Source organism: Rhinolophus ferrumequinum, chromosome 22, assembly GCF_004115265.2.
Source record: "Rhinolophus ferrumequinum isolate MPI-CBG mRhiFer1 chromosome 22, mRhiFer1_v1.p, whole genome shotgun sequence".
NCBI lineage: Eukaryota > Metazoa > Chordata > Mammalia > Chiroptera > Rhinolophidae > Rhinolophus > Rhinolophus ferrumequinum.
The window spans coordinates 31,490,556-31,517,573 of record NC_046305.1 but is presented as its reverse complement, the minus strand read 5'-3'; the positions used below and the strand labels follow the sequence as shown (position 1 = coordinate 31,517,573).

At 38.5% G+C, this 27,018-nt stretch overlaps 1 protein-coding gene across 2 annotated transcripts in view; it reads left to right on the top strand.

The window, feature by feature from the left end:
* Positions 1-27,018, top strand: part of ALG14 (ALG14 UDP-N-acetylglucosaminyltransferase subunit) — a 104,009-nt gene that overhangs the window by 58,950 nt on the left and 18,041 nt on the right. The gene's annotated exons all lie outside the window — the stretch shown is intronic.

The window sequence follows — 27,018 nt, the reverse complement described above, 5'->3', positions numbered from 1 at the left end:
TATTTTATGTTAGTTTCAGGGGTACAGCACAGTGGATAGGCATTTATATAATTTATGAAGTCATACTCCCAGTAAATCTAGTACCCATCTTACACCATACATAGTTTTAACAACATTACTGACCATATTCCCCATAATGTATTTCACATCCCCATGACTATTATATGACTACAAATTTGTTCTTCTTAATCCCTTCACCATTCTCACCCATCCCTTTAACACCTTCCCATCTAGCAACCATCAGTTTGTTCTCTCTATCAATGAATCTATTTCTGTTTTGTTTGTTTATTCTGTTCTTTAGATTCTACATATTGGTGAGATCATATGGTATTTGTCTTTCTCTGTCTGACTTATTTCACATAGCATATTTATACTCTAGGTCTATCCATGATGTTGCAAATGGTAAAATTTCATTCTTTTTTATTCCATTGTATAAATGTACCACAATTTTTATATCCAATTGTCTATTGATGGGCATTTCAGTTGTTTCCATATCTTGGCTATTACGAATAGCACTGCACTGAACATAGAGGGATGCATATATATTTTTGAATAAGTATTTTGGATTTTGGAAAAATACCCAGGAGTGGAATTGCTGAGTCATGAGGTAGTTCCATTTTTAATTCTTTGAGGAACCTCCATACTGTTTTCCATAGTGGCTGCACCAGTCTGCAATCCCACCAACAGTGCACAAGGATTCCCTTTTCACGACATCCTCACCAACACTTGTTGTTTGTTGATTTATTGATGATAGCCATTTTGACAGGAGTAAGGTGGTTATCTCATTTTTTTTATTTGCATTTGTCTGAAGATCACGGACATTGAGCATTTTTTCATATGTCTATTGACCATCTGTATGTCCTTTTTTTTTTTTTTTAACACTTTCTGCATTTTGACATCGTGTCCATGCCCTCTGTGGATAATCACGAGGGGCCCCTCCAGGTTTCCACTTTTTCTTTTTTTAAGATTTTATTGGGGAAGGAGAACAGGACTTTATTGGGGAACAGTGTATATTTCCAGGACTTCATTGGGGAACAGTGTGTTTTTCCCAGGACCCATCAGCTCCAAGTCAAGTCGTTGTCCTTCAGTCTAGATGTGGAGGGCAAAGCTCAACTCGAAGTCCAGTTGCCATTTTCAATCTTAGTTGCAGGGGCACAGCCCACCATCCCTTGCAGGAGTCGAATCAGCAGCCTTGTTGAGAGCTCACACTCTAACCAACTGAGCCATCTGGCCACCTGGGAGCTCAGTGGCAGCTCAGAGGCAGCTCGTTATCTTCATTCTAGTTGGGGAGGGCACAGCTTGCTGGCCCATGTGGAAATCGAACCAGCAACCCTGTTGTTCAGAGCTCACGCTCTATCCAACTGAGCCATCCGGCCACTTGTATGTCCTCTTTAGAGAAATGTCTCTTCATCCCCTCTGCCCATTTTTTAATTGGGTTGTTTGTTTTGTTGATATTGAGTTGTATGAGTTTTTTATGTATTTTGGATATATTAACCCCCTATCAGATGTATCATTGGCAAATATCTTCCCCATTTGGTAGGATGTCTTTTTGTTTTGTTGATGGTTTCATTTACTGTGAAAAGCATTTAATTCGATGTAGTCACATTTGTTTGTTTTTTTTCTTTTGCTTCCCTTGCCCGAGGAGATATATCAGTAAAAATATTGCTAAGGGTAATGTCTCAGGATTTACTGCCTAGTTTTTCTTCTCCAAGTTTTGTGAATTCAGGTCTTACATATTTAAGTCTTTAATCCATTTTGAGTTTATTGTTGTATATGGTATAAGAAGATGGTCTGATTTAATTTTTTGTATGTATCTGTCCAGTTTTCCCAGCGCCATTTATTTAATACACTGTCTTTTCCCCAATGTATGTTCTTGCTTCCTTTGTCATAGATTAAATAACCATATATGCATGGATTTATTTCTGGGCTCTCTATTCTGTTCCATTGATCTATGTGTCTGTTTTTATACCAATAACATGTTGTTTTGATTACTATGGCTTTGTAATATAATTTGATACCAAATAACTTGATACCTCCAACTTTATTCTTTCTCAGGATTGCTGTGGCTATTTGAGGTCTTTTATTGTTCCATATAAATGTATAGGATTATTGGTTCTATTTCTGTGAAAAATGCCATTGGTATTTTAGGATTCCATTGAATCTATAGATTGCTTTGGGTGGTATGGACATTTTCACTATATTAATTTTTCCTATCCATGAGCATGTGGTATACGCTTCCATTTATTTGTATCTTCTTTAATTTCTCTCTTCAATGTCTTATAATTTGCTGAGTACAAGTCTTTTGCTTCCTTGGTTAAATTTATTCCTAAGTATTTTTTTTTTCTGATGCAATTGCAAATGGGATTGTTTTGTTAACTTCTCTTTGTGATAGTTTGTTATTAGTATATAAAAATACAGCTGATTTCTGAATATTAATTGTGTATCGTGCTACTTTACCGAATTCATTTCTCAGGTCTAATAGATTTTTGGTGGAATCCTTGGGGTTCTCTTATATATAGATGTCATCTGCAAATAATAACAGTTTTATTTCTTCCTTTCCCATATGGATGCCTTTTCTTTCTGTTTTGTTTTTTTTTTTTGTCTGATTGCTGTGGCTAGGTGTTCCAGTACCATGTTGAATAAAAGTGGTGAAAGTGGGCATCCTTATTTTGTTCCTGATCTTTCTTTTTTTAAGATTTTTATTAAAATGTAGGTAACATACGATATTATATTAGTTTCAGATATACGTCATAATTGTTCAATAGTACCCAACTAGTACTATACAGAGTTGTTACCATATTATTGATTATATTTCCTGTGCTAAATAAGTGATCACCATAAGTCCAGCAAACATCTGACATTGTATCACGCAATGACAATATTATTGATCTTCCCTTTTTAAATTTTTCAGAGTTCACATTCAATATTATTTTATATTAGTTTCAAGTGCATAGAATATTGGTTAGACATTTATATAATTTTGGAAGTGATCCCCTGACTAGTACCACCTGGCACTATACGTAGTTATTACCCTATAATTGATTATATTCCCTATATTTTACATCCCCATGTCTATTTTGTAACTACCAATTTGTATTTCTTAATCCCTTCACCTTTTTCACCATGCCCCCAAACCCCCTCCCATCCAGCACCCCATAGATCTAGTACCCATCTGACACTATACATAAGTTATTACAACATTATTGACTATATTCCTTATGTTATACTGTACAGTACTCTCTAGGTCCATCCATGTTGTTGCAGATGGCAAGATTTCCTTCTTTTTTACACCTGAGTAATATTCCATTGTATGTATATACCACCTCTTCTTTATCAATTCATCCATTCAGGGATACCCAGATTGCCTTGGCTTATGTAAGTAATGCTGCAATGAACCTATAGATGAGCACATCCTCTCAAAGTAGCATTTTGGGTTTATTTGGTTAAATACCCAGAAGTGGGATTACTAGGTCCTTTTTTGTCTCTTGTAACAGCCTTTGTTTTTTAAGTCTATTTTGTCTGGTATAAGTATTGCTACCCCAGCTCTTCTTTGTTTCTCTGCTTCTATTTTCATGAAATATCTGTTTCCATCCCTTTATTTTTAGTCTGTATGTGTCTCAGTCGTGAAGTGCGTCTCTTGTAGGCAGCATATGTAAGGGTCTTGTTTTGTTATCCATTCAGCCCCCCTATCTTTTGATTGGAGCATTTAATCCACTTACATTGAAAGTAATTGTTTGTAGGTGTATAGTTACTGCCATTTTATTTTTGTTTTTTTGTTTTTTTGTCTAAAAGAAGTCCCTCTAAGATTACTTGTAATACTGGTTTGTTGGTGGTGAACTCCTTTAGCTTTTTCTTGTCTGGGAAGCTCTTTATCTGTATTTTGATTCTAAATGATAGTCTTGCCGGGTAGAGTAATCTTTGTTGCAGGTCGTTGCTTTTTATCACTTTGAATGTTCCTTGCCAATCCCTTCTTGCCTGCAAAGTTTCTGTTGAGAAATCAGCTGACAGTCCTATGGGGGCTCCCTTGTAGGTAACTAACTGCTTTTCTCTTGCTGCTTTTAAGATTCTCTCTTTGTCTTTAACTTTTGGCATTTTAATTACGATATGTCTTGCTGTTTGCCTTTTTTGGTTCCTCTTGTTTGTGACTCTCTGTGCTTCCTGGATTTTTATATTTCCTTCATCAGGTTAGGGAAGTTTTCTGTCATTCTTTTTTCAAATAGGTTTTCAATTCCGTGCGCCCTCTTCTTCTGGTACCCCTGTGATACCAATATTGATACGCTTGATATTGTCCTAGAGGCCCTTAAACTCTCCTCAGTGTTTTGGATTTTTTTTTCTTTTTGCTGTTCTGATTGGGTATCTTTTGCTACCTTATCTTCTACATCACTGTTTGGATCCTCTGCTTCATCTAATCTACTGTTGATTCCCTTTAATGTATTCTTCACTTCCATTATTGTATTCTTTATTTCTGACTGTTCTATTTCATGTTTTCTATCTCCATTTTTATGTTTCCTGTCTCTTTGTTGACGTTCTCCCAGAAATAATTGAGCATCCTTATAACCAGTGTTTGGAACTCTGTCTGGTAGATTGCTTGTCTCCATTTTGTTTAGTTCTTTCTCTGAAGTTTTGTTCTGTTCTTTTGTCTGGGACATGGTTATTTGTCTCCCCATTTTGGCTGCCTCCCTATGTTTGTTTCTATGTGTATGTATTAGATAGGGCTGCTATGTCTTCTGGTCTTAGTAGATTGGCCTTCTATAATAGATGTACTGTGGGGCTCAGTGGTGCCGTCTTCCTGGTCATTTGAGCCACGCACTCCAGTTGTGTCCCTTGTGTGGGTTGTGTGTGCCCTGCTCTTGTAGTTGAGACTTGGTTGCTATTTGCACATCAGTGGGAGGGACTGACCCTCAGGCTCATTGGTTGTGAGGACTGACTGAGACTACAGTGGAGGAGTTGTGGTTCAAGGGCTGACCCTATAGAGCTGTATTTACCTCAGCGTGGCTCTGGTACTGCCCAATCCACCCCTTGTGTGTGTCGTTCTTGGAGGCAGCTGGGTGATGCTCCAGCATGTTTTAAAGTTGGCCACTGGGGGTGCCAGCCCCAGGACCACCTTGGAGGGGATCCACTGCAGGTCAAGTTCAGCTACAGACCATACCCCATCCAGGGCCACCCAGCAGGATCCACAAAGAAATCCGCAAATGGCTGCTGCCCGTGCCATGCTTGGAAGTGCCTTGAGAGGCCAAGCTGCGAACCAAGGCCAGCTGCCACTAGTGCTGGGCTTAGGATTGCTCTCCCAGAAGTTTGGGACACGCTCAAGCCTGATGCTGCTTGTCTGGGTTCCGCAAACCTTTGAGAGACCCTAGGAAAGTCTGCAGCATGAGCTAAGGCATGCGGTTTGTAAGAAAAAGCCCTGGAAGCGGCTTGGGTATGCCCGAAAGTTGGGCAGGGTCACGGATCACCAGGGCATGGCAAAGGAACAGCATTAGCCAGCTTGATGGAGACTCAGATATGGGGGCTACCTGCATATATATACTGTGAAGAGAGAGGGCTCAACAAAGAAACAATGGCCTCTGCCAGCTCCTCCATCCATGAGAAAGCTACCCCTTTTGGCCCCATCCTAAGCCAGACAAACTCAGTTCCCCACCATTTGTCTTGGCTGCCTCTCCAACTGCTGCCCCAGCTCTGGCGCTCAGAGCCAGTGATTCCATTGTTGAGTAAGTCCTTGCACAGTCCCTTTAAGAGGATCGGCTGGGACTTAAGCTGTCCTCCGTCTCTCTGTCACAATCTCCATTGGTTTTCACAACCAGAAATTATGGGGACTTCTCTCCCTGGCACTGGAACCCTGGACTGGGGTGGGGCTGGGACCTCTTGCTTCTCTAGGGACGGACCTCCACGGCCGAGATATCTCTCCCAATTTTTAATGGTCACACATGGGTGTGGGACCAGCCTGTTCCACGTTTCTGCCCCTCCTGCCAGTCTCAAGATGGCTTCTTCTGTAAGTCCTTAGTTGTAGGGCTTCAGTTCAGCAAGATTTTAGGTGATTCTCAATGATGTTTGTTTTGTCATTTAGTTGTAGTTTTGATGTCGTCATGAGAAAAGGTAAACACAGTGTTTACTTATTGCTCCATCTTGACTCGAACTCTCCTGTTATAAATAAGTTTTTAAAATTATCTTTATACTTTCTGTAAGCTCCTGAGGTGATGGCTGAGCTTGGTCCCACACCTACAGATCCTCGTCCCAGAGCACATGGGGCTATGTCCTAGCCGCCCCCGCAGTGGAGCAGAAGTGTCCTGTTGAGTGTTCACAGTACTTGCCCAGACGGTCACCAAGTGTCACAGAACCTGCATCCCACAGCACTTCACAGTGCTGAACGCCCCACGAAAACCACGATCTGGACACTCTAGTTTCTGATCTTAAAGAGAATGCATTTAGTTTTTCTCCATTGAGTACAATGTTAGCTATGGGATTGTCATATATGGCCTTTATTATGTTGACCTGTGTTCCTTCTCACTTTGCTGACAGTTTTTATCATAAATGAATGCTGGATTTTGTCAAATGCTTTTTCTGCATCAATTGATATGACTATATGATTTTTATTTTTCATTTTGTTTATGCACTGTATCATGTTGATTCACTTGAAGATATTGAACCAGCCTTGCATACCAGCAATAAATCTCACTTGATGGTGATGTATGATCTTTTTAACGTGTTGCTGAATTCGGTTTGCTGAATTTTGTTGAGCATTTTTGAATCTATGTTCATTAGGGACATCAGTCTATAGTTTTCTTTTTTTGTAAAGTCTTTGGTTTTGGAATTAGGGTAATGGTGGCCTGGTACAATGAGCTTGTGAGCCTTCCCTCCCCTTGAACTTTTCAGAATAGTTTGAGAAGAATAGGTATCAATTCTTTTTTGAATGTTTGGTAAAATTCCCATGTGAAGCCATATGATCCAGGACTTTTGTTTGTTGGGAGCTTGTTGATTACTGATTCAATTTCATTGGTAGTAATCAATCTGTTCACATTTTCTGCTTTTACTTGAGTCAGCGTTAGAGAATTACATGCTTGTAGGAAATTATCCATTTCTTTCAGATTGTCCAAATTGTTGGTGTATAGTTGCTTGTAGTATTTTCTTAAAATTGTTTGTATTTCTGTGGTGTTGGTTGTGATTTCTGATTTTATTTATTTGGGACCTCTTTCTTTTTTTCTTGATGAGTCTGGTTAAAGGTTTGTCAATTTTGTTTATCTTTTCAAAGAACCAACTCTTGGTTTCATTGATCTTTTGTACAGTTTCTTTTTTAGCCTCGATTTTGTTTATTTTCACTCGATCTTTATTATTTCGTTCCTTGTACTCACTTTAGTCTTTGTTTGCTGTTCTTTTTCCAGTTCCCTTAGGCATAAAGTTAAAGTGTTTATTTGAGAATTTTCTTGTTTCTTGAGGTAGACCTGCATTGCTATGAATTTCCCTCTTAGAACTGCTTTTGCTGTAACCCATAAATTTGGGGTCATTGTGTTTTCGTTTTTGTTTGTCTCAAGGTATCTTTTGATTTCTTCCTTGATCTCAGTATTGACCCAGTCATTATTTAGTAGCATGTTATTTAGCCTCAATGTGTTTGTATGTTTTTCAGGTGTTTTTGTTTTGTTTTGTTTTTTGTTTTTGTTTTGTTTTGTTTTGTTTTTGTGATTGAGTCCTAGTTTCATACCATTGTGGTCAGAGAAGACACTTGACATGATTTCAGTCTTCTTAAATTTATTGAGATTAGTTTTGTTGCCTAACATGTGGTCTATCGTGGAAAAATGTTCCATCTGCACTTGAAAAGATTGTATATTGTGCTGCCTAGGGGTGAGTGCTCTAAAAATATCAATTAAATCCATCTGGTCTAATGTGTCACATAAGGACACTGTTACCATGTTGATTTTCTGCCTAGAAGATCTGTCTATCGGTATCAGTGAGGTGTTAAAGTTTCCTACTATGATATGTTACTGTTGATCTCTGCCTTTATGTCAGTCAATATTTGTTTTATATACTTAGGTGCTCCTATGTCAGGTCCATGAATGTTAATTAGGGTTATGTCGTCTTGTTGGATTGATCCCTTTATTATTATGTAATGTCCTTCCTTGTCTCTCATTATAGTCTTTATTTTAAAGTGTAATTTGTCTGATATAATAAGTATTGCTACCCCAGCTTTTTTAAATTTCCATTTGCATGAAATATCTTTTTTCATCCCTTTACTTTCAGTCTCTGTGTGTCTTTCAATCTGAGTTAGGTCTCTTGTAGACAGAATATACATGGGTCTTTTATTCATATCCACTCAGCTACCCTATGTCTTTTGATTGGCACATTTAACCCATTTACATTTAAAGTGATTATTGATAGATATATAGTTATTGCCAGTTTATTATTCATAGTTTTGATCTTCGTTTGTTTCTTTTTATCTTTTCTTCTCTGCTTAAAGAAGTCATTTTAACATTTCTTGTAATACTGGCTTGGTGGCAATGAATTCCTTTAGCTTTTTCTTGTCTGGGAAGTTCTTTATGTCTCCTTCAATTTTGAATGCTAGCTGTGTAGAGTAGTCTTGGTTGCAGGCCCTAGCTTTTCATCACTTTGAATATTTCCTGCAGCTCCCTTCTGGCCTGCAAAGTTTCTCTTGAGAAACTAGCTGATGGTCTTATGGGAGCGCTCACTTGTAAGTAATTACTATTCTTTCTCTTGCTACTTTTAGGATTCTCGCTTTGTTTTTAACCTTTGCCAGTTTAATTATGTTGTGTCTTGATGTGGGCCGGTTTGGGTTCATCTTGTTTGGGATTCTCTGGGCTTTCTCGGCTTATAATCTGTTTCCTTCGCCAGGTTAGGGAAGTTTTTAGTCATTATTTCTTCAGATAGGTTCTCAATCCCCTTCTCCCTTTCTTCTCCTTCTGATACTCCTGTGATGTGAATTTTGTTATGCTTGATGTTGTCCCACAGGTCCCTTAAACTATCTTTTTTTTTCATTATTCTTTGTTTCATTTTGTTGTTCCAATTTTTTGTTTTCTACTACCTTGTTTTCTAAATCGCTGATTTGATCCTCTACTTCATTTAGTCTGCTGGTGATTCCTTGTAGCACATTCTTTATTTATTATTGTGTTCTTCACTTTTGACTGGTTCTTTTTTATGGCTTCTATGTCCTTTTTTATGCTTGCTATCTCTGTTCAGGTTCTAAGTTCCTTGAGCATCCTTATAAACATCATTTTGAACTCTGTGTCTGGTAGGTTGTTTGCCTCCATTTTGTTTAGTTCTTTTTCTGGGGTTTTCTCCTTGTCTTTCATTTGGGATGTATTTTTTGTTTGTTTGTTTCCTCATTTGGCTGCCTCTCTGTGGTTGTTTCTATGTATTGGATAGATCTGCTATGTCTCCAATTCTTGTCCAGATGGCCTTATGTCGTAGGTGCCCTGAGGGGCCCAGTGGCACAGTCTCCATGGTCAACTGTGCCAGGTGCTTTAGGAGTGTCCCTTGTGTGGATAGTGTGCCCTACTGTTGTAGTTGAACCTTGATTGCTATTGGCACGTCTTTGGGTAGTTTTGACCCTCAGGCTGACTATTTGTGGGGTTTGGCCTCGTCCACTGCTTACAGGCTGATATGTGGGGGCTGACCCCATGGAGTGGGATTTGCCCAAATGGGTTTTCGTGCCTGGCAAGACCACCTTTGGACTTTGCCTCTTGTTGAACTAATCAGGTGGTGCTTTGTAGTTGTCTGAATTTGTCCACCGAGTATTTTGGTTTGGAGGCCTCTGGTAGGTGCCCTGGTTCAGGCCAAGTTCAGCTGCTTCCTGTGCCCAGCCTGGGTGCCTGGTAGCAGCTACAAAGTGATTTATGGTTGGTTGCTGCCTGTGCTGGACCTGAAGGCACATGGGAGAAGCCACAGTGCAAACTGAGATCAGCTGCCACCATTATTGGATCTGGGATAGCTTAGCAGAAAGCCCAGGGTAGACCCCCGGAAGCATTTTGCCCCTGCCAGCTGCCCACATGGCTCAGCCACTGATCAAGCCTGGTGTAGTACATGAGATGGGTGAGGCAGTGTATCAGGGAGCACCAGGTTGGGGCTAATGGTGTTTACTAGGTTATTTCAGATTCAGGTTTGGCACCCTGCTGATTCTATGGGTACGCAAAAGGCCCAGAGCACACCGTGGCCAGTTGCCGACCTGGAGCCTGCCAACCCACCCAAGAGTTTTCCAAGAAATACTGCAGCGCCAGTCAGCTGCCCACCACTGAAAATGCCTCTGGTGGTGCATGAATTGGGTTGGTCAGTTTCCCAGGGTGTCACCAGGGTGAAGCAAGTGGAGTTCACCAGCCCAGTGCAGATTCAGATTTGGCCTTGTGGGGGAAGGCTCAACATAGGAAAGATGGTGCCCACGCACCTGCTTTGCTGGAGGAGGGCTCAATACAGGGACAATTGAGGCTTTCCTCCATTCTAAAGTCATCCAGCTCAGTCTCTTTCTCAGCTGGAGCCCAAGGTGAGTGCCTGTGAGGGCTCTTTAAGAGGACACCTGAGCTTTCAGCAGCCTTCTTTCTTACCCTGATGGATGGAATCCCTATTGATTTTCACAGATAGCTGTTGTGGGGGCTCTTCTTCCTGGCACTGGTGCTCCAGGCTGGGGAGCCCGGTGTGAGGCTGGGATCCCTCACTCTTCAGGGGACACCTCTGTAGCTCAGCTGTCCCTCCCAATTCTCAACCACCACAGTCAGGTGTGACACCAGCCAGTTTCCCATCTCTGCCCCTCCTCCCAGTCTCCACATGGCTTCTTCTTTATATCCTTAGTTATAGGACTTCTGCTCACCTAATCTTTAAGTCCTTCTCATGGGTGATTGTTCTATAATTTAATTGTAATTTTGAAGTGGTCATGGGTGGAGGCGAGCACGTTTACCTACCCTGCCATCTTAACTGGAACCTGCTCCTTAAGCAGAATAGAGTTGCTTTTTTTTTAATTGAGTTGAAATTCGCATAACATAAAATTAAACGTTTTAAAGTGTACACTTCGAGGAAAAAGCTGATGGTTGCTAGTTGGGAGGGGGTGAGGATAGGGGAGAAGGTGAAGGGATTAGAAAGTACAAATTAGTAGTCACAATGTAATCAATCACGGGGATGGGGAATATAATCAATAATGTTGTAAAGATTACGCAGCATACCAGATGAGTACTGGACTTACCAGGTGGATCCCCTCATGGATTGTATGGATGCCTGACCATTGCACGATACACCTGATGCTGAAGTAGATATATGTATATATAGTCACAGGATGTAAAGTACAGCATTACAATACCATATAGTCAGTGGTATTGTAATAACTCTATATATGATGTCAGAGGGATAGTAAATTGGGGGGGCTGTTGTCAATTTATGATAGGTGTAAATATCTAACTGTTACATTGCTTTGTACACCTGAAAATAAATAAGTAAAGTGTACACTTCGGTGGCATTTATTACATTCACAGTGTTGTGTAGCCACTACCTATATTAAGTTCAAAACATTTTCATCAACAGTTGCTTTATTTTAATGCCTAAGTGGCATGGAACTACTTTGGGTTTTTTTACCTTAAAAAAAAAGGATTAAAACTTAGATAATGTTTTCTAACAGCCTCTGGAGACAAAATACCATCACAGTTTTGTCTTTTGAATTTCCCATTTTCTTCCCACAAGAAATTGGGTAAAATGTATCTTTTTAGGCTAGCATTTCCTCTTTGGGAATTTGCTTTTTGGTGATATCTTTTTTTCCTGGCTTCCTGGTGTAATTCTTATTTTTTATACCGTGAAAACAGTGAAGCCTCCTGTTCATGGATTTCTTTTTCCAGTGTTAGACATAAACGTAAATGAAGCTAAGTCAGTGGCAGAAAGCTTATCAGTTCTCAACATAGAACATGAGATTTGAGATTCCACCAATACCAGGACAGCACTTTCCCTGTTTCCCCGAAAATAAGACCTAGCCGGACAATCAGCTCTAATGCATCTTTTGGAGCAAAAATTAATATAAGACCCGGTATATTATATTATATTATACATTATATTATATTATACTATACTATATTATACTATATTATAGTATATTTTTATATTACCAGGTTTTATAGTAAAATAAGACTGGGTCTTAATTTTTGCTCCAAAAGACGCATTAGAGCTGATTGTCCAGCTAGGTCTTATATTCAGGGAAACACAGTTATAGGAGATGTACATTAGTGTGTTTCACCTTCCACAGAGCCTTTGCCACAGGGTCAAAAGGGCAAACTCTGATTTTCTCTATGACATATAGGCAAATAATTATAAAAATGTTCTTCAAAAGGACCTTACAATCAGAGACAAGGAAACAATGATTACCATAGATTTACTAAAAGGATTGAGTAAAAACCTTACAATTTTCAAACATCATGTGGCTTACAGAAAAAGATACTTTAGCATTTAGAGGAATGAAAAGGATCCAATTAAAAACAAGTTAAGGAGCTGGTATTACACACCCTTAAGAATAGCAAGAAGTTCCCTCATGATAAGACCTTGGCATTACAGAAAGAACATGTTGTGACTGATCATTTCTTTTTTAAAATGTGAACACCAGATTTATAAGTTTCATATGTTTATGATGTCAATATTTTCATGTTTTGGAATTCTGCCATAAAGAATGAAATCTGTCATGAGATCAACTGTAGAATTGCAAAGCGTAGCAAATTCCATTTGTTAGCAAAATGCTATTTTGCATTCCTGGTCTTCCTGATTTCACATTTATTTAAGCCATTTATACAAATCTTTGTAAAGGCATTTTTTTAGATGTTTACAGCTGACAGTTTGTAAAAACAGGTTTGCTCTTATGGGCTAAATAATTACTTTTCTCTAAAGACAGGTATTGCATGCTCAGATCAGTTGTGTCCACATCTTCAAAGTTCCAGGTACTATTTTTTTTTCCAAAAGATTTGCTTACACAAGACAGTATTTTGTAGATAAATCTTGTTAGCGGAGGCATTGCCCAGAGCTCAGGGGACTTGATCTATTGCTGTTTTATTATTCCTAAGCCAACTTTCCTGTTTCAGGTTTTCAAGGAGCCATAAATCCCTGTGAAGTCACACGGGAGAGAAAACTCCTCACTGCTCACGACCAATGGAGAACAGAATTGGGGGGCAGGGGGCTTGGGAGTGGGTGGGGGTACGGATTTCCCTCCCCTCTGTGGGAACTGGATGAGGCTCATGTATGGCAAACTTCCAGCCTTCAGGTCACCCATGAAGAGTTCCCCATTTGTATTATATAGGTTTCACCAAGAATTCACCCTGAGTATTTGTTTTACATTTCTCTTGAAGTTTTCATAATTATTTGCTCTGGTTTGCATCCATTATACCTTAGTTGTGGCATGGTAGGAAAGAGAAATGCCATAGTGGGAATCAGGAGGTTTTGGGTTTCCTCTCAGCTTTGTCAGTAATTATGTGTGTGACTCAAAGCTAAGCAGTTAGTCTCTCTTGCTTAGCTTCTCATCCCTATCAAATGGGGATAATAAGAAGCCAGAGTAGAAGGAGCAGAGGTATCAGACCCCCTTGTTCTTGAACAGGCCACCCCCTCTGCCAGGAAGATGATTCTCTACATTCAAAACCCGTAACTCCTTCTCACCTCCTGCCTGAATGACTTACGCTCCTTGGAGTTCCTGTACCTCATAGTATCTTAGATATAGTGGGTGCCCCCGAATATTTTTTAAATTATGACTTAGCCCTTAGAGTCTTTCTGAGGTTCCTTATGTTTTATTTAAGCACCTATCAACCATACACAGACATTCAAAAGCTTGATTTTTCTTCTACCGCCTTTCCCTGTACATTGTCAGCGGCCTTCTTCTCTCTTCTATGTCTTTTCATACTTTGACCATTTTTTCTCTTTCTTCCTCTCCCTCACTCTCACCTATGTCCTCCTATTAGAATCCATGTTGAAGCCTGTTTTCATCTTTGCCTTGACACCCTCTCCCACCTTACTTTCTTCAAGAAGGCCAGGAGTTTGACCCATTGACCTCCACTCCTTTCCAGTTGTCTTCATCAGCTTCTACTGCAGGAATTCTCCCTATAGATCTATTAGGAAGTAGAACTTAATTTTCATTTTCAACAATTCTCTCAATTTTTTCTGTCTTTGAACCCAGCACACTCACCTTTGTTTTAAGGGCCTTCTTGTTATTGAGTACAGGAAGCAGATAGATGTTGACAAAGATTACAAGCTGTATATGGGAGTTACATGCGTAAGAGCTTATGAATTACTGGTGAACTTTATTCAGATGCGAACTGGGTAAGATCTTCCTCAGTGCCTTTTCTTTGTCTATTTCAGTGACCCCCCTTTTTCTGTTTCTGAGACTAGCATTCACCAGGCCTTCTGCCTTCTCTTTTTTATCAGCCTAATCAAGTATACTGATGATCCTTGGGCCACAAGTGGATAAAAATGTGCCTTGTCTGATTCTCATGGTCAGTATTTGGACTGCATAGTTGTTCAAGGTGTTTCAAGTTGCACAAAGACCCATATTTCTGGGGTGGCTGGTTGGTTCAGTTGGTTAGAGCACGGTGCTCTTACAAGGTTGCTGGTTCAATCCCCACATGGGCTACTGTGAGCTGCGCCCTCCACAACTAGATTGAAACAACTGCTTGACTTGGAGTTGATGGGTCCTGGAAAAACACACTTAAAAATAAATAAAAGTTTTTTTAAAAAAAAAACATATTTCTGGCTCGTTTTGAAAAATTGGAAGAGCAGCTGACTATAGGGCAGATATCAGCCAGAGCTGAGGAGTGACTGCCCTGTCCAGGATACATGCTCTCTCCAATCTCTCATCTCTGGTTGTTCCACTTACGTAGGTTCCCTGAGTGGAGCATGTTTGTCTTCTCCTGAGGACCTTAATGGCAGTAGCAGTGCATAGGGGTGGCTTAAAGGCCTCACAAATGCCATGGAGGACTACCTGCAGGCCATGTAAGTGAAGGCCATGGGCTATGGTGCGCAGCTGCAAGACAAGCCTGCTACCCCTACACCTTTCTTCTTTCAGGTCCTGGAGCTACCACTGCTGTTTTGGCAGGATAATTAATATTTACTAGATTATTTATATGTAGGTGGATTTCTATATAAAAAGGTCAATGTTTATTCTCATAGTCCCCATCCTCTTTTTATTAGAATAGTCATATTAGGGCTTTCCCTGGTGAGGAATCCACTTGTATAGTTAGAATCATAAACTTGTGCAGATAATACCTTAGCAATAATTTAATTCCATATCCTCCTTTTAAAGTTTAGATAATAAAACCGAGAGAGGGGAATGCCTAATCCAAAGTCTTAGAACTAAAACCAAAGCATGGACAAAAAACCCAGTTCTTCTCACTCCCAGCTCCAAGCTCAGCCCTAGACCTCACTATAAATGAAACACCACTGATTTCTGTCCCCTCTAAGGGTAGTTAGTCAAGAGTATACTGTCTACGTGGAATGCAGAAAATGGGCTTGAGCAGCCTGCATACCAGGATTCAGAATCTAGGTCTGCCATTCTAATATTTGTGCATGCTTAAGTGAGCTATTTAACCTCCATAAACTTACTTTACCTCATCTGGAGAATAGGGACCATAATTCCTACTTCATAGTCTTATGTGAACATAATTAGTATGTGTATAAGGATCCTCCGTCGTAGGTTCCTACGTCCTCCTCTGCCACTTTGTCACTAGGTTAGATATTCTCTTCCAAAATTCTAGAGGCTAACAAGGAGTTAATAAATATTTTTAAACTTAGGCCAAAGAATGTCTGCACAGTGCCCAGCTTGGAATATATGTCTGTTTCATGTCAATTTTCATGCCACAGTGAGGCCCTTCAGGCATGAAAACAACCAGGGATTATTTGATTCTCTGTTCTTTCTTTTTTTGCTCTCTTGTTGTGTTTTTATCACAGACTCTAGCCCTTCCAAAAGTATTCTGTTAGGATCTATCAGTGATTCCCAGCTCTCTCCTGCTGGGCCACCATTCGACGACATCCTTCTGAATTTGCCCCTCTCAGTCATCATGGGCCTGCCTGATTCTCAGTTTTGCAATTCATTTTCTCGTTGTCTGGAAGCTTCTTCTGAGCTTTGTCTTACAATATCACTCCATCCAGATCTCTCCCTCCTGTGAACTTCTCTTGATCTTATAGGTTAGCATTTAATTGTTCTCTGATCATCTTACTTCCATTAGTTTTCTCCTTCTCCAAATTAGATTGTGAGCATCTTAAGGGTCAAAAATTAAGTCTTCTGGCTTTATTATTATCACCCCACGTTGCTTAGCTGTGTGTCAGGTACTTAGAGAGGTCTTTGTTTGATTAATAACTGGATTATAAGGAACTGGAACAAAAATTAGCAGCCCCTATTCCCAGCTCCCCCCAGGGCGCTGCACTGCTTTCCTTCTCTGTCAGTTAAACATCTCCCTCAGCTACCATCCTCTTTTCCCTCAGATCCCACTAAGCAGTGAATGGCGTACAGGGGACCCTTGAACTGCCTCCTGGATTACCTTGTGACTGTGACTCTCTCCCTCCCCACAAGCTGGATGTATCCTGTCCTTTTAGTTATAAAGAACGTGGGAACTTGGACCTCCCATCTTCTAAGAGTGCTACAGCAAGTTTACAACTGTGTAAATCTCTCCTCAGATTGAAAAGAATTAAAAAATATAACCAAGCCTTAAGAACTCAGGTTTTGCTCTGCTGCCATCCTATCAAAATGCCCACTTGATTCTTAAGGAAATGTCATCATTGAATTATTTCTAATTTTTTGAGAGGACCTGCAACTCTCAGTGTAGCATTGCTTTCTGGTGCCATTTCCTACAACTATAAAACCTAGATATCAGAGCAAGATTTTACTGGTTATAATCTGAATCTCTACCCTTTGAAGTTATTCCTGGATTTTTTTTTATTTTATAAACTTATTTACACATAAAAAAATTATTTGTAAACAATTTTAAATAAATTATTCACAGATTCCTTATTATTTTGCATTGAATAACTGCTGTGACTGAGACCTGAGTAGGCACCATGGAAGATGGAGATGACTATGAGACATGGATGGCATTTATGCCCACAAGAGTCTAGAGATAGGCAAGGCCCCAAGTCCAAAGCCAGGAAGGAGGGATGATGTAGACTTGGAACTGAACTGACTTTCCTCAAGGTTTAAGACAGAAATACCAATGTGATTATTTGGAGGTGAAAGCAGGTTAATGAGCCATTGTTCCAGGGGCACAAAATACATAGTGAAGAGAATGACGTGAGGCTTCAGGATGTCTGACAATAGTTCAAGAAGGCAGGAGCAGCAAATGTACTTCAAAGAGCCCAGAACAAATAGCCCTTAGGTCAGTTTTTAAATCAATAACAGATCGGGCAGTACAAGAGGTAGCCTGTTTTCCGGCTGAACGATGGACAGTGTGAAAAGCCTAGGCTCCCACAGTCTCTGGGGAGTAATTAGAACTTGTTCAGTAATCAGCCAATTTGGATTTCTGAGACTGATTCTAAATAGAAAATGATGAAAGTTGGGTAAACTAAACCATTGCTTCATAATCGAATAGTATAATTCAATTAGAGAAGCTGATAGAAATGCCAGAGGGATTTTTGTTTTTTGGGGTTTTTTTGTTTTTTGGAAAAGTGATTTAAAGGCAATGCTATTAAAATAAACATAACTCATGGCTAAAAATATATGCTGAAGCATTTTATCTCACTGGGGACTGAAAATGATAAAATATCTAAGTAAGAGTCTAGTCCCCATTAGATCAGTAAGATAATTTTGGAACTCTGAAGTAATTGTTTGATTTCTTTTGTCTATATAGCCAGTGCAGATTTTGAGGATTATTTGTTTCGGTTGTTGGCAAAACACTGTAAATATCTAAATTCTGGTTGCTGTCTTTTTATTACAAAACACAGGAAACATACTTCCATTAAAAGAAATAGAGGTTTAGGATAAAATGTGAATAAACAATAGTTTTGGGTCAAATTCAAATACAACCTGTTATTTATCCTGCACTGGAAAAAAATGAGATAATTCTATATTTATACATATATAGCAATCCTAATAAGTGATGAGAGGGAAAGATTCTTCTAGATTGTTTTTTTGTTTGTTTTGTTTTGTTGTTTAATCCACGGTGCAAAAACAACAAAGGGTTGAACAACAGTTTACCAGGTTTTACTTTTTCCCGTAATATCACTTTTGATCATTAAGGTTCCTTCCAGCTTTAACAGTCTTGGATTCACTGATTTCTAAAGTCATGTGCCAGGAAATTCCATCCAAGCAGGGCTCCCTGGAACCATCCCTGTTGGCCCTAGACTCTAACGCCTAGAGCATAGATGTTTTCAAGGGCGAACCCAGTACAAGATGACGTAGTTGATTAGCGGTACCTCAGAACTTCCCCTAACTCTGCTAAGACAGCCTTGGTGACCACTAACTCTGGCATTTGTGTTTCTTAGTAACAAATATGGGAGCTGAGGTGATCACATTGAAAGGTATAAAAATGTTGAATCACTATATTGTACACCTGAAACTAATATAAGCAATGTAAGATTGTATACCAACTGTACTTATATACTTAAATAAAAAAGAAAAAAATATTAGAAACAAAAACAAATATGGAGAACTAATTATTACTTAATGAGCAACAAAATCCTACTGTGCTCTCCTACAATAACATGGTAGCTGTCTCTAATAAGACAAAACAACTGTAAAATAGCATATAAAAATTTAGTTCCTACTCTACTTCTGACTGAGTTAGATGGTACTACTTCCTTAAACTAGAGATTTTCTGGTTACCATGATATTCACCGAACGATCCAAATCATGTTTAAATGGAAGTTCATATGATAAAACAATAATTAAGTTAAATTTAGTTAAATGTGTCAGTTATTTTCACTTCTTATAACTTTTACTCCTTTAAAGTGAAGACTAAACCACTTAATTTAATTTTTGAATTTCAGTAATAAAGAAAATAAAGAATCTTAATTTTGTTTTATATGGAAGGAACTGGGATCTTCAAGTTTCTTGGCTAATTTAGATGCCCCCACAATCCCGCATTTTTTTCTGAATTAGCTTTCTGATAATAGTGTGTCCAGATCAGCACACACTACACTAAACATATGGTAAGAACAATTCCTCTTACTTTATTCAATTTCATTGTTTATATAATAAAGAACTTTGTTTTTATTTCTGCTAGACCCTGTTGGAATTAGAACTTAATCTTCCAGATTTGTAGAACTTTTCATTAAATATGGAATGATATTCTGATATTTTTTTCCCCTTCCAGTCAATAAAAACTTTCTTTGTAGAAGTTAGGAATAAAAAAAGTAACTAACTTTTCCTCACAATACGTAACTCACAAATGAGTAGTCACATGGCTAATGGAATTGTCGATACACAGTTTCTTGTTTTTTTTCCTCTCGCTTTGTAAGAAATAAATTTTATTTTTTAGAGTAGTTTTGGGTTTACAGCAAAATTCAGAAGGCACAGAGATTTCCCATGTACCTTCTGTCCCCATATATGCATAACCTCCCCCATTACCAACATCCCCTACTAGAGTGGTGCATGTGTTAAAATTGATGAACCTACATTGACACGTCATTATTACCCGAAGTCTGTCATTCACTCTTGGTGTTGTACATTCTATGGGTTTTTGACAAATGTATAATGACATGTATCCATTTTATAGTAGCATTCAGAATGGTTTAACTGCCTTGAACATGTTTGTGCTCTGCTTATGCATCCCTCCTTACCCCCTAACTTCTGGCAGCCACTGATCTTTTCACTGTCTCCATAATTTTGCCTTTTCCAGATGTCATAGTTGCAATCATACAGTATGTAGCTGTTTCAGATTGGCTTCTTTCACTTAGTAATATACATTTAGTTTCCTCCATGTCTTTTGTGGTTTGATAGCTCATTTCTCTTTAGCGCTGAATAATATTCCATTGTCTGGGTAAACCACAGTTTAGTTATCCATTCACCTACTGAAGGACGTCTTGGATGCCTCCAAGTTTTAACAATTATGAATAAAGCTGCTATAAACATCTGTGTGCAGGTTTTGTGTGAATATAAGTTTTCAATTCCTTGGGTAAATATCAAGGAGCACAACTGCTGGATCATATGATAAGAGTTTGCTTAATTTTGTGATGACCTGCCAGAATGTCTTCCAAAGTGTCATTTTGCATTCTCATCAGCAATGGATGAGAGTTCCTCTTGCTCTACATCTTCATCAGCATTTGGTGTTGTCACTGTTCTTATGGGTGTGTAGTGGTATCACATTGTTGCTTTCATTTACCTTTTCCTAATGACATATGATGTGGAGCATCTTTACATATGCTTATTTGCCATCTGTATATCTTCTTTGATGAGGTGTCTATTAAGAGCTTTGGCCCATTTCTTAATCAGTTTGTTTATTTTCTTATTGTTGAGTTTCAAAAGTTCTTTGTATATTAGGGATAACAGTTCTTTACCAGATGTGTCTTTTGCAAATATTTTCTCCCAGTCTGTGGGTTCTCTTTTCATTCTCTTGGCAATGTCTTTTGAAGAATAGATTTTTTTTTTTAATGAAGTCCAGCTTATCAATTATTTATTTTATGGATCGTGCCTTTGGTGTTATATCTAAAAAGTCATCACCAAACCCAAGTTCATCTAGATTTTCTATGTTATCTGCTAGGAAATTCATAGTTTTGCATTTTACATTTCAGTCTGTGATCCATTTTTAATTAGTTTTTGTGAAAGGTATAAGGTCTGTGTCTAGATTTTTTTTTTCATGTATACATTTAGTTGTTCCAACAGCATTTGTTTAAAAGACTATCTTTGCTCCATTGAGTTGCCTTTGCTCTTTTGTGAAATATATATTAACTTTTTGTGGCTCTATTTCTGGCTTTCTGTTCTGATCTTTTGATTTATTTGTCTGTTCTTTCACCAATAGCAAAATACCTGGATTACTGTTGCTTTATAGTAAGTCTTGATGGTGGGTACGGTCAGCCATCCAACTTGATTACTCCTTTAATACTGTTTTGGCTATTCTGTGTCTCTCGCCTCTCCATATACAAGGCTTGACAATAAGTTTGCGAACTTGCCACAATGCACTTACATTGGCAGCACTGTACAAACAGCTTGGTAAGGTTTCAAAACCTTGGTATATCAGTGTCTCACAGCTATGTTTGTGTCGACATGTGGCAGTGTCTTGCTGAATGTCATTCATTATTGCTGTTGCATGTTTTTGTGTGCCGTCACGAGAGTGTCTGAGCTTGAATTACAGCAACGTTAAACAAACATTAAATTTCTTGTTAAAGTTGGCAAGAGTGGAAGTGAAATCAGAGCCATGTTAGTCCAAGTTTATGGGGATAATGTCATGAAGAAAATGACAATGTACAAATGGATTAAACATTTTTCTGAGGGGAGAAAACATGTTACTGATGAAGAGAAGTCAGGGCAGCCAGTAACGAGCAGAATTGATGAAAACATGGCAAAAAGTTGTCAAACTGTATGTCAAAATTCTCGGCTCACTGAGAGAAACATAGCAGATCAAGTAAACAATGATAAAGAAACATTTAGGAAAACCTTAACTGAAAATCTAGCCATGAGAAAGGTATGTGCAAAAATGGTCCCAAAGGAGCTCACCAATGAACAAAAGGAAAAGAGAGTTGAAGTTTGCCAAGACCTTTTGGAGATGCAAGATGATGTTTTGGGCCCTGTTATCACTGGTGATGAAACATGGGTATACCAATAAGGCCCTGAAATAAAGCGTCAAAGTGCACAATGGAAGTCAGCCAATTCTCCACAACCAAAAAATTTCCGTTAGTGCAAATCAAGAGTCAAAACGATGTTGCTAACCTTTTTTGATATCAGAGGGAGTATTCATTACAAATTTGTACCAACTGGACAAACGGTTAACAAAGTTTACTATTTGGAAGTGCTGAAAAGGCTGTGTGAAAAAGTTAGATGAAAATGACCTGAACTTTTTGCCAACAATTCATGGCTCTTGCATCACAGCAATGTACCAGCACCCTGTGAGGCACTGTCTGGAGGGATTTTTTGGCCAGTAAACAAATAACTATTGGAACACCCTTCCTACTCACCTGAGCTGGCCCCCAGTTAATTCTTTCTTTACTCGAAGATAACAGAAAGAAAGACATTTTGATGACATTTAGGACATCAAGGGTAATACGATGACAGCTCTGATGGCTATTCCAGAAAAAGAGTTCCAAAATTGCTTTGAAGGGTGGACAAGGCACTGGCGTTGGTGCATAGCTTCCCAAGGGGAGTACTTCAAAGGTGATCGTAGTGATATTCAGCAATGAGGTATGTAGCGCGTTTTCTAGGATAAGTTCATGAACTTAATTGTCAGACTTTAAAATTGCCTTATCAATATTGACACAATAATTTGCTGGGATTTTGACTGGGATTGCATTGAATCTATGGATCAAATTGGGAAGAACAGACATTTGACGATATTGAGTCTCCCTATCCATGAACATGGAATATTTCTCTATTTATTTAGTTCTTCTTTAATTTTGTTCATCAGTTTTGTAGTTTTCCTCATGCAGATCTTGTTCATATTCTGTTAGATTTATACCTAAATATTTTATTGTTTTGGGTGCTAATGTAAATGGTAATGTATTTTTAATTTTAAATTCCAGTTCTTCAATAGGAAAGTAATTGACTTTGGTGTATTAACTGTACATCCTATAACTTTGCTATAATCACTTCTTAGTGCTAGGGATTTTTTGCTTAATTCGTTCAGATTTCCTACATAAACAGTCATACCATTTGCAAGCAAAGACAGTGTTATTTTTTCCTTCCTACTCAATACATCTTTTATTTCCTTACCTTATTACATTAGCTAGGATTTCTAGTACAGTGTTGAAAAGAAGTGATGAAAGGAGACATCCCTGCCTTTTTCTTGCTCTTAGTGGGAAAGCTTCTAGTTTCTCACCATCAAGTATAATGTTAGCTTCAGTTTTTTTTGTAGAATTCCTTTACCAAATTGAGGAGGTTTCCCTCTCTTCCCTGTTTACTGAGAGTTTTTATCATGAATAGATGTTAGACTTTATCAAATGTTTTTTCTCCATCTATAATATGATCATGTGATTTTTCTTCTTTAGCCTATTGATGTGATATATTACATAAATTGATTTTTTAATGTTAAACCAGCCTTGCATACATGGGATAAATCCCACTTGATTGTGATATATAATTATAATTATTTTTTAAAATTGTTGGATTTGTGTATGAATTTGCCTATTCTAGGTATTTAATATTACTGTAATTATATAACATTTGTCTTTTTGTGGTCTGGCTTATTTCATTTAGCATAATGTTTTCAAGAGTTACAGATGCTGTATCACGTATCAGAGTTTCACTCCTTTTTAAGACATGAGCCTTTTAGAGGCAAGAGCCACTCAAGTGATTGCAGGATTTCAGTCTCGGGCAAAAATGGGATGAAAAATCAGGAGCCTAGTTGGAATTACGTGTGGTGGGGCTCAAACTGAGATTCACTAGACACACAGGAATTCAGGGGCTTTCCACGTACATACCAGATCCAAGCCTAAGGCAGAAATACTAATTCCAGTTGACAGGCCAAGCCCTGGAAAGGGTGGTGTACCTGCCAATATTGGTTAGGTTGACTTGGGACATGGGCAGGGCCCAGTCTGTTAAGAGAAAAATATCTTCAGACAAGAAATGACTATAGGATGGTGGTAAACAGATGTTGTCAGCAAATAGAAATAATTGTTAATGTTTATTAGCCAGACCACATTTTCATTTAATCCTCAAAACAAAAACAAACTAGGAAAAAAACACTCTTTGAGATCAGAACTCTAGTTGAAAGTATTAAATATTCAGATTTAATATGCTTAAACAAAAAAAGAAAAGTTTTCAAGACTGGCAATACAATGATGAATGATTAAGACAGATCCTTTCCTGCTCCCTCTGCCATCCTGATCTCACTGTGTGCAGCAATAACATTTTCCCCTTTGAGGATATTAGGAAATATAGTTACATATTTTAGCTCTGGAAACTGCATTCAGTTCTAGGCACCACACTTTTAAAGGGCCACTGACAAATTGTAGCATGTGCAGAGGGAAGTGCGCTAGATGGTGAGGGAATATGAAACCGACTTATATGAGAAACAGTTGAAGGAAGTAGGGAGATTTAGCCTAAAGAAGAAAAGATTAACCAAAAAGTATTACAGAGACCATAGTTTTCAGATTCTGGAAAAGATACTCCATAGGCTAGGATACTCCATCATGCTCTGCCCACTGGAGCCTCCTAGAACAAGGGCCATTGTGGGGGAGACACAGGAAGAACATCGAAAGGAACTTGACAAAAGCCATGCCAAAAGGAATGGACATCGTTGGAGGCAAATACCAAGCCTCACATCTCTGGAGCTATCCTGATGGAGGATGTCAGTCAGTGCTCACATCATGGTTCCTCCAGGGCTTCCCCAGATGCCCTATGGCCATAACATCTCTTTCCCTTGTACTCTTACCTCTGAGGTGCTTCCATGGTTTCCCCTTGTAGTTTAGTTCCATTTATATATATATATATATATATATATATATATATATATATATATATATATATATATGTCTGTCTCCCATGAGCAATTCTCAACCCTTTCAACGTAATGTATCCTTTTTATGACACACATTTTGTAACGCACCCTTTCCTATCCTGAAATGAAATCCATAGTTAATACAAACTACCTATACAGCACAAAATTCCAAAAATGCAATATAATGCCCTCATTGTAAGAAAAAGAAAGTAATTTGTAATCAAATGGCGTGGTTTACAATATCTCCAGGCATGACCACACCAGGAGACAGTCAAGGAGATAGATTTGCAATGATAGGATAGCTACAATGCAGCCTGATGCAGGTGCCCGGTACTGGTAACCCAAAAACTGGGTGGGTTTGCTATCTGTGATGTAATCTTCCTTTTTTTTTTCAATTTATAACTTTAAAAAACTTTTAAATATATATAACAAATTTTGCCATTTAGCCATTTTTAAGTGTACAGTTCTGTGGCATTAAATATGTTCATATTGTTGTTCAACTGTCATCTACAGAACTTTTTCAATCCCCCAACTCATGATGTAATTTTTTAAAATGTTGAACAGCTTTTGGTAAAGGTCCAAACAAAACCAAGTACAGTCTTCCCTCAATTTCCATGGTAGTTCTATTTGGGAAAATTCAGTGTATATATGAAACATGCCAAAACAATATTTTGTCTTTCTTTGTAAAACAGAATTAGGTCTAAGCTCACATAATTATAAATGGATTATCAGCCATGTGGATGTCCAGTGGGACGTAGGGTAGTACTTTGTTGTATTAAACAGTCCCAAATATTGCATAATGTCTGTATCCATGGCCCTGTCCACTGAGTGCAAATAGCACCCCTCAGTCACTACAATAACCAGAAATCATCCTATTACTTTTCCCTGACACGTTGCCACCATTGGAAACCAGACAACATAGTATGTAAACTCTGTGAAGGCAAGACCCAGTTTTGCTCTCTTTAAACTTCCTTAGTATCTGATACAAAAGGCACTAGGTGTTTATTAAAGTAGGGAATACAGTAGAGAATATGCCCAGAGAGCCCTCCAGTATCTGTAACTCAGCTTTTCTAAACCTGATCTAAGGCACATTTTCAGTATTTACAATAGTCTAAGAAGTTAGCAAATATGGATCCGTGTTCCTCACTGCTCATATCCAGTAGGTTACCGGACCATATCTCTTCTGCCTTTCCCAGCTCTGGTGTCCTCTATTTCCCCTGCTCCAGCCTCCCTTTATGCTTTCATCCAGGCTATTGTAATAGCTTTGTTTCCTGGCTTCCAGGCTCCCCCCTTCACATACACAGTGAACTCTGAACGTTCCACGGACATGCCGCGTCTTCCATGCTTTAGCACTATCGCTCCTTTTGCCTAGAGTGATTATTACCAGTTTCTCCTGGAAAAACTCCTCCTCATGCATCAAGACCCAGCTTAAATGTCTCCTCCTCAGGTCCCAGACCTGAGACAAAATTTCTCAGTCTGTGTCTCGGTTCATGTTCTTGTGGCATTTCTTGTGTTAAATTTTATTTGTATTCACATGTCTGTGGTCTCTGCCAGTCTGAGTTCCTTGAGAAGAAGCTAATTGCTCAGGCTTTGGAGTCAGTGGCTAGAGTTTGAATTCCACATGATTTGACCGTCCTGTGATCTTAGGCAAAATTCTTAATCTCTTCAAACCCCGGTTTTCCTATCTGTAAAATGGAGATAATATAATACTTATAAGCTGTTTAAAAACATAATTTGAAATGTTAATCATCATTGTTGGCTTTGAATCTGTCCTATATCTCATAGTGAGCACAATAGAGAAGATGCTGACCAGCAATTTTGAATGAAGGCCTGCTGATATTATGAAATTCTGAGATTTTGTTATTTAGTCACAAAAATGCACGCATATTTGGTAATGGCAGCCAATTTTGTCATGAATAAATTTACCCATGGAAAATATTCTTAACAGAAAAAGGGATGTATTTTCCCTTCTAACTTTTCTAGGTGCATTGAAAAGCATTCATTCTGAAACAGTGATGTAAAACCCTTGGAATTAAAAAATCTATGCCCACTGTGGAAAATTATTGTGCCTAGAAACTCCTATGTTTGGAATTTTGATTTGTATCTTTCAAAGTGTGAAGTATGGAAAATGTCACCTTGCTTTCACTAATCTGGGATGGTGACAAATGGAGCACCACCAGTGCTGTTGAACCAAACTCAGTAACTATCCTGCAATTGTCTCACTTTCTGATATAGATATAGATATATAGATAGATACACTCGTATACTCGTAGATAGATTCTGATTCAGCTTAGGGCTCAGTGGTTTCCTTGCTTTAAAAAGTCTTCTTGTATATGTCTTAAGTGCTGTTTGCAATATAAAATTAAATCTTGAATTTTAAAGCCTTCCATAGCTAATACTTTGCTAAATGTTTGAAGCCTGACATTAAATCTCCATGGACTGGAGCTCTCTGATTTCACTGTTTGCAGCTAGTAAATGTCACTCTAAACATTGTGGCTTT